This window comes from Ranitomeya variabilis, chromosome 5 (genome assembly GCF_051348905.1).
Source record: "Ranitomeya variabilis isolate aRanVar5 chromosome 5, aRanVar5.hap1, whole genome shotgun sequence".
Classification (NCBI taxonomy): domain Eukaryota; kingdom Metazoa; phylum Chordata; class Amphibia; order Anura; family Dendrobatidae; genus Ranitomeya; species Ranitomeya variabilis.
This window is the reverse complement of record NC_135236.1, coordinates 400,478,525-400,487,730: the sequence shown is the minus strand read 5'-3', so window position 1 is coordinate 400,487,730 and position 9,206 is coordinate 400,478,525. Positions and strand designations below refer to the sequence as shown.

Below are 9,206 nucleotides of genomic sequence, written 5' to 3'. Positions count from 1 at the left end.
ACTGCTGTAGCGCATGTGTAAGGAGATTATCATTATCAATGGCCAGGTTCTCGATAGCGCACATAGTTAGAGCCTGCGCTGGAGCTCCCTGCCCCGCCACCTCACTCCTGTACTGCTGTAGCGCATGTGTAAGGAGTTTATCATTATCAATGGCCAGGTTCTCGATAGCGCACATAGTTAGAGCCTGTGCTGTAGCTCCCTGCCCGGCCATCTCACTCCTGCTCTGCTGTAGCGCATGTGTAAGGAGTTTATCATCATCAATGGCCAGGTTCTCGATAGCGCACATAGTTAGAGCCTGCGCTGTAGCTCCCTGCCCCACCGCCTCACTCCTGCACTGCACATTATCAATGGCCGAGTTCAATGCGCACTGACTGCATAGAAGCTCTCCTCATATAAAGCTTCCAGACAGTATGGCTATGTAGTCAGTACACATAGAATCCAGCCAGTGATAATGATGAATACCTTACTAACTGCGCGAGCATGGCCAGGAACGCAATAGTGGCTGTAACAATGGATACCTGAGTGACTATGATACCCTGCACATCGGGTATGCAATATAACAAAAAAAAAATATACAGAATATCTAATTGGAGGTAATTACTAATATTGCTAATATCATACCTAGTACATGTTGAGATCTTTGAAATGGGAATACCCCTTTAAGTGATACAGAAACCAGATACGCATATGTAAACTAGTAGGTGGCAGCAGATAAACAGCAGCAATTAAAGCAAATGCCTTTGCGAGATAATTGACTATTGCATGTTAATTATTACCATGCTTTAACCAGTGAAATATTATGTGTATTTTATCTGCACTTTGTCATAGCAGAAAAATGATTCTTTTATTCCAACATCATTTTGTGTATGTATTCTGCGCTGTGATATTACTACGTGTGTTACGGCTGCACTGTGACATCACTTTGTGCATTATTCTTGTACTGTCCCACTACTTATGCCATGTGTCACTAACATCATCCAGAGCATTACCCTTCCACATTTTTGTCAGATCAACTAATGGTGAGGCAGTGTTCAGGCCGCGTATATCAAGTATCTGAGCCGGCCTTCATTATTGAGGTGAACTGGTTGGCAATATTTAGTAGAATGACTTCACTCCACCATAAATTGCTTGTTTAGAAATGTTTTTCTTGATGACAGAAGACACCATATCTAATGCGCTGTGTAGTGCTCGGCATGGCCTGAATGGAACACTCTGTCCCCGCACGGATTGTATCTTGACTTTCAGGCTGTAAACATTATCTGATAACACTTATCTTATGGCAATTGATGGTTTGGGTTAAGACTGAGGACAGATCTTAGCAACACAAACTGCGGCAGGGCTAAAAATGGTTAAGTGCTGTATATAATTTACAGAATAACGCACTTTCCTTGACATTAGTGTAGACAACATAATGAATTTCTCAAAAAAAACACTTCAATGTTCTTGCACGCGGCAGGCCATAAGAAAGGCAACCCATTTCATTATTTTACGTTCATGGAATTGCCCATATACAATAATGACATATATAAAAAAAAATGTATTTCCTTAACTCTTCATCTTTAAGAGGGGTGTTGTCATGGATACATTGCCTAAACCCAATTTCCTTTTAAAGGTGAGTTCAAGTACATTTTCTTGGGACTTAGATATTAATTTGTGCATCGCTTACTTTCCACAGTATTTACAAATGTGTATATTTTTACAAAAATGCTTAGATTTATGAAGGAAAATGGAAACTGTATACCAAGCCATAGAGGATCATCATTGTCGCTCTCATAAAGAACCTGTCACTTTAAAACAAGCAATTGAATTAAAAAAAAATGTGTTCTTACTTTAGTGTGATCGGCTCATTAATGCCTCTTAGTAAATGTTCAAATTGGGGAGTGACATTACATTGTGACTACTATTGTTACCTCTGTCTGGAGTACGTTGGATATTATATTTATTGCTCTATCGATGGGGAGGTGTGTAATGCTTTAACCATGTTTCAAGCAAGTGCTGATGACTTCTGAGTTCTTCTTTGTGTTTGGGTGGTTGTTTATTTTCAACACCATTCTTCGGTTCTCATCTCAACACATCTACTTTCCTTGAGAACATATATGGATTGTTCTACAGTGACACTGTAAAAAGCAATTCCACAAGTATTTCCAAACTATTATCTCTTTTGAGTGGCTTACGTCACTATCTGCCCTCAGGAGAAGGGTCCAGAGGTAAAATCAGTTTTTCTGGAGTTAGAACATGTCTTCTGCTTGGGTTATTCACCATCTCGATAATTTTGTTGAGGTCTACATTTTTACTGTAGATGTTGGAAATGTCCTAATTTTGATCAAAGGGGGAAAGTTCATTCCTTTTGTTGAATGCCCTTCATGATAATCACAAAATGTGCTCTATTTACACAATGACTACCCTCTCCCCCCCAAAAATGTGGGGGCATTATAATATCGATGCTAAAAATGTAATGTCTAAAGAGAGATGAGCCATATGATGGCCCTATATAAGCAAGTATAATAAAGAAATCGGACACCCTTTCTCAATCTTTGACCTTATTTATACTGCAGCATCAGTTCTGCTCAAAGATAATCTTCTGAGCAAAATCTTTGATATACAACAAATTATGGGACAGATACTTTCTAAGGAACATTCTTCCAAGTTAACAAACCATTCTGTATCTGAGAAAACTCTCATCTACAGTTGTGGCCAAAAGTATTGACACCCCTGCAATTCTGTCAGATAATACTCAGTTTCTTCCTGAAAATGATTGCAAACACAAATTCTTTGGTATTATTATCTTGATTTAATTTGTCTTAAATGAAAAAACACAAAAGAGAATGAAGCAAAAAGCAAAACATTGATCATTTCACACAAAACTCCAAAAATGGGCCAGACAAAAGTATTGGCACCCTCAGCCTAATACTTGGTTGCACAATCTTTAGCCAAAATAACTGCAACCAACCGCTTCCGTCAATGAGTTTCTTACAATGCTCTGCTGGAATTTTAGACCATTCTTCTTTGGCAAACTGCTCCTGGTCCCTGATATTTGAAGGGTGCCTTCTCTGGGATTTAGGTCTGGACTCATTGCTGGCCACCAGAAGTCTCCAGTGCTTTCTCTCAAACCATTTTCTAGTGCTTTTTGAAGTGTGTTTTGGGTCATTGTCCTGCTGGAAGACCCATGACCTCTGAGGGAGACCCAGCTTTCTCACACTGGGCCCTACATTATGCTGCAAAATTTGTTGGTAGTCTTCAGACTTCATTATGCCATGCACACGGTCAAGCAGTCCAGTCCCAGAGGCAGCAAAGCAACCCCAAAACATCAGGGAACCTGTAGGGACCGTGTACTTTTCTTTGAATGCCTCTTTTTTTCTCCTGTAAACTCTATGTTGATGCCTTTGACCAAAAAGCTCTACTTTTGTCTCATCTGACCAGAGAACATCTTCCAAAACGTTTTAGGCTTTTTCAGGTAAGTTTTGGCAAACTCCAGCCTGGCTTTTTTATGTCTCGGGGTAAAAAGTGGGGTCTTCCCGGGTCTCCTACCATACAGTCCCTTTTCATTCAGAAGCCGACGGATAGTACAGGTTGACACTGTTGTACCCTCGGACTGCAGGGCAGCTTGAACTTGTTTGGATGTTAGTCGAGGTTCTTTATCCAACATCCGCACAATCTTGCGTTGAAATCTCTTGTCAATTTTTCTTTTCCGTCCACATCTAGGGAGGTTAGCCACAGTGCCATGGGCTTTAAACTTCTTGATGACACTGCGCACGGTAGACACCGGAACATTCAGGTCTTTGGAGATGGACTTGTAGCCTTGAGATTGCTCATGCTTCCTCACAATTTGGTTTCCCAAGTCCTCAGACAGCTCTTTGGTCATCTTTCTTTTCTCCATGCTCAATGTGGTACACACAAGGACACAAGGACACAGGTTGAGTCAACTTTAATCCATGTCAACTGGCTGCAAGTGTGATTTAGTTATTGCCAACACCTGTTAGGTGCCACAGGTGAGTTACAGGTGCTGTTAATTACACAAATTAGAGAAGCATCACATGATTTTTCGAACAGTTCAAATACTTTTGTCCACCCCCTTTTTTATGTTTGGTGTGGAATTATATCCAATTTGGCTTTAGGACAATTCTTTTTGTGTTTTTTCATTTAAGATAAATTAAATGAAGATAATAATACCAAAGAATTTGTGTTTGCAATCATTTTCAGGAAGAAACTGAGTATTATCTGACAGAATTGCAGGGGTGTCAATACTTTTGGCCACAACTGTAGGTGTGTACTTGTGACCCTCCTTATGTTAGGACGTAAAAGACTTTGTAGGAAGGAGCATGTCCTTAATTTTTCCCAAAAGAAGAGTGACATGCTAGATTAACTCTTCACCCTACCTACTTCAAACTCCTCATGGACCTTGGGACACCTGCACCGTCACATGGTGCTAGTGAGGCAGTTTCCCAAAATACCTGTATCCATTAAAGTGGTCTTCCTTCAGTGGCATTGAAAAAAAACGTTTCTACCTATAAGAGCTTCCTATATACACAATATCTAGAAGTAAAATTGAGTACCAAGTTCTGGACAGCTGTCAACAAGTTACTTCCTGCTAAGTTATATTTTTCCTCAGCTTTCTTCCCTCAATCCAATATATGAACCCGACAAATAAATCACATCTTGGAGAACTTCCTCAAGAATTTCTGTATTCTTAAACAAGTCAGTGAACTCACTTCCTATGACGATGTTGCTTACAATATTCACACTGGTATGTCTACTCAAATGGCACTCCTCCTCATTGTGTATGGACAGCACTCCAAGAACGTCTCCCGTATTCCATCCCCCCTAAGGTGTCTGCGGCCAATTCTGGTTTTGACTGTTTTTTGGGAAATCTGGAAGCAAATTGTTCCATCTCCTTGACTTTAGCCCAGTTGTGTTATCCTGAGAAAATATGAATGGAAATATTTATCCTTAAAGGGAATCTGTCACCAGGTTTTTCCTGCTCTATCTGAAAACAGCATGATGTAGAGGAAGATGTTTTTCCAATGGTGGCACTTACTGGGCTTCTTGCTGTAGTTTTGCTAAAATCACTATTTGATCTGCTGCAGATCTACAAGTTCTTTGAATGTTGAGCTCTGTTTAACCCTGTCCACACCACTGGCAGGTGTCTCTGTACAATGTGCTGCAAATCAGCGGTGGTGGAGTTATGACGTTATATCAAGAATGTAGAGGACTACATAGAAGCAGGATTACTAGTCTTCTAGTGATAATCTCCTGCTGATAAAACTGTGATTTTCTCAAAACTACATTAAGCATCCCAGTAAGTGACACATAGCTGGAATCGGGGTCTCTGTCCTTACATTATGCAGATGGATTCCCTTTAAAGATTTCACAATAGAAACCACATACGGTACATTGGTTAAATATTTCTTAGGCCTCATGAGGCTTGTTATCAGAATAATCCTGATGATTTGTTTTAGTTCAGCTATGACTAGAGTTGGAGTCATGAAATGCAGGGAATCTTTTATAAAAGACTAGATGGTGGCCCGATTCTAACGCATCGGGTATTCTAGAATATGTATGTACTTTATTTATGAAGATTTCCACGTAGTATATTGCACAGCCACGTAGTATATTGCACAGCCACGTAGTATATTGCAAAGCCACGTAGTATATTGCACAGCCACGTAGTACATAGCAGAGCCCACGTAGTATATTGCACAGCCACGTAATATATTGCACAGCCACGTAGTATATAGCACAGCCACGTAGTATATTGCCCAGTCACAAAGTATATAGCACAGCCACGTAGTATATAAGACAGCCCACACAGTATATAAGACAGCCCACGCAGTATATAACACAGCCCACATAGTATATAGCACCGCCCATGTAGTATATAACAGCCACGTAGTATATAGCACAGCCACGTAGTATATTGCACAGCCCACGTATATAGCACAGTGACGTAGTATATAACACAGCCCATGCAATATATAATACAGCCCACGCAATATATAATACAGCCCACGCAGTATATTACACAGCCCACGTAGTATATAGCAATGTGGGCACTATATCCCTGTTAAAAAAAACAATTAAAATAAAAAATAGTGATATACTCACCTTCCGTTGGCCCCTCGGATCCAGCTCAGGCGTTTAGTGATGCTCCTGGCGACACTCCGGTCCCAGTGATGCTTTGCGGCAATAACACGTGATTATGTAGCTACATCCTCTCCGGTCATTGATGCAATGCATTCTTGGGACTGGAGCGTTGCGAGGAGCGGGACAGGCTGCCGCGGACGCCTGAAGGTGAGAATATATTTTTTAAAATTATTTTTAACATTATATGTTCTTACTATTGCTGTTGCATAGGCAGCATCAATAGTAGAAAGTTGGTCACACAGGGTTAATCGCCGCGTTAACGGACTGCTAAAACCCTATGTGGCTGCTGACTGGAGGGGAGTATGGAGGGGGCACTGACTGGAGGGGAGTAGGGAGGGGCCAATTCGCGGCCGGACTGTGCCTGTCCCTGATATGAGGAGCCACTACTCTAGGCCCACCATTAGACTTAATCGTGGTATCATACTTAGAGGCTCGTTCCCATGTGGAGATTGTACGGTATGTCCATATATGCATCCCACTCGTGACAGTTTCACTAACCCACTTGATCAGAGGACTTATAAATTGAAATCTTCTATTAACTGTAAAACCTCTAATGTTATTTATGCCATCATCTGTCCCTGTCCTCGTGTATATGTAGGGCAAACCTCACAAGGGTTAAGACGAAGGATTCAGGGACACTTCTCTACGATCAATACAGCAGCTGCTGACAAGCGGAAAGGTAAAACATTAACTACAGTGGCAGCTCATTATTTGACCCACCACACTGCGAGCTATATGGATACGAGGGTGGTTGGACTTGAACATTTGAAAAGTTCAGGCAGGGGTGGATCGTTACGGACCAAGCTGTTACAGGTAGAATCCCGATGGATCTACTTCACTCCATGGCACCCCATGGGATTAACGAAGATCTTTTATTCACAGGCTTCCTGGGATAATTGGACCTTATTGTGTGGACACGAAATGGGACCTTGTCTAGTCAAAACTACATCTATACCGCATGGATTTGGAGAATATGGGGCTGCGCACTATGTTCAAGCATGAAGAATTGGTCTTTGGCGAGTGTGACTTGGTTCGATCCTGCTCGGGAGATGATTATATGAAAATGAACTTTGTTTTGAGTGGAAGAAACTCGCTGATCTTTCAGCATTTTGACTGTGCATTACCATTCATTTGCTCATTCCTTACTGGGAATGCATAAATATGTATATCATCATGATGTATTTCCACTAATTATATATTATGGACATCTATGTGTATATGTATATATATATATTTTTTTGTTATAATATCTAGTATGGCATACACACATCCTTATGCCTTATTAATTATGCAACTTCTCTTTCTGATTAGGGGGGGGACGTTCTTCTGCCCTCCTTCTTTTTCTTGGGCTTATTTGACAGTGTTTTATCTATGTCATCATAGGATCTATCTTTGTTCCCTCTCTTTACATATATGCACAAATAAGTTATGTTTTCACTTTTTAGTGTGTTCTCCTTGGTACTGCAACAACAGGACTTATAGCAATAGGACTTATTCTTATCCCCTCTTTCTATATATGTGCACAAATCATTTATCTTTTCAGTGGGTTCTCTGTGGCACTGTGACAGTCGAGCATGTTTGACTGTCACATCGCCCGCTCCCGGGAGCCGCGCGTGCGCCTTAGCATTTCCTATTTATTTGTGTTCCTCTGCTCCAGTCTCTTACTTTTTCCTCTGTGCGATCCGTCGGTCTGGCAGGCCGGCACATGCCTCTTACTCTTATTGCAATATCCTCTTACTATAGCCTCTGACGCCATCGTTCCTGATTACCTGCACAGCAGACTGCGATCTGTTTCATTAGATCAGGTATATACAAGCGCTGTTGGTGCTTTTAGAGCTCACTTCCCCTGACGAAGCTGTCTTGAACAGCGATACGCGTTGGGCTCTCCCTCCATTGCCCTTCACTTGCTGGCTGCCCAGTTCATGCTACATTTTCTCTATATTTTGTGAGCCTTCTGTCTGGATCACCCTCTAGCTGCCGCAGCATGTTCCCCTCTTACGCTCAGGACGGGTGACAGCCGTGCTCCTTTTTCCTATTTGGGGTATTTATTTGGCCGTATTTGCTTGTGCCCTACCCATTACATACCAGGAGGACTATTTGCTGGGGGTAAGCTGCAGCCTGACAGGGTTTTTCTATCGACAGATATATCTTTTGTTGATCAGGACGGGGCGGCTGTTGCCAGTAATTATTTATATGTGTATACTATTTGATTATCTGCTATATTTGATGTAGGTTCTTCACTACTATATGTAAATATTGTGTATTGGGCAGTGTTGGGCACACGTATATGGAGGGAGTTTTGCATGTATGGTTTTAATTGTTTTTATGTTACCAATAAAGCTTGTTTGATTTACTATAACTTCTGGTGGTGTGCATACAGTATAGTGGCTTTTCTTTTCTTGTTTATTATCTGCTCTGCATATTAGCCATTGTTTTGCACCCCCAGTATATATTTATTTATTTAGTATCATTGTGGTGCGCCAACCTATCTTTTCTATGATGCCTGTCGCTGATTGGCCGCGACCAATCAGCGACCCTGGATTTCCGCGACAGACAGACGGAAGTTACAAACAGACGGAAGTGACCCTTAGACAATTACCGTATATACTATATATAGATTACACAGGCATTCTGACTTTTCAGTGTAAGACATTATCAGGTTGAAAATATCTCCTTAATAATATATGCAATTTCCCATGTGAAATCTAGTGATGAATCCATTTTAAACTCCAGCAACAATTTTGTCAAGACAAAGATGCCAGGGAGTCAGGGAGCTTATTGTCAGGATCCAGAGTATTCTCCATGGCAAGACCTGTGCACCATGTGGCTATGATTCCTGCCTGCTACCTTCGTACTGTGACGTGGTGTTATAGTGACTTGGAGTGAATATCATGCAGCAAGCAACAAAAAAAGTTTTATACCAATGTTACGCCATGTTTATATGTACGGGGTTTAGTTTTATTAGGCATTTGGTGCAGATACGAAAGTCAGCTAGATGTGACCGCCAGTGTAGGTGGCCACACAACTCTATCTGGTATAATTACTCTAAGTCATTGAGAGTATCA

General features: G+C 41.2%; 1 long non-coding RNA gene across 1 annotated transcript; it reads left to right on the top strand.

The window, feature by feature from the left end:
- Positions 1-973: 973 nt before the first annotated feature.
- LOC143776097 (uncharacterized) lies at positions 974-8,525 on the top strand. The gene is made up of 4 exons (XR_013215768.1): positions 974-1,229; positions 1,565-1,612; positions 6,740-6,820; positions 7,024-8,525. It is a non-coding gene; the product is annotated as an uncharacterized LOC143776097 (long non-coding RNA).
- The last annotated feature ends 681 nt before the right edge of the window (positions 8,526-9,206 follow it).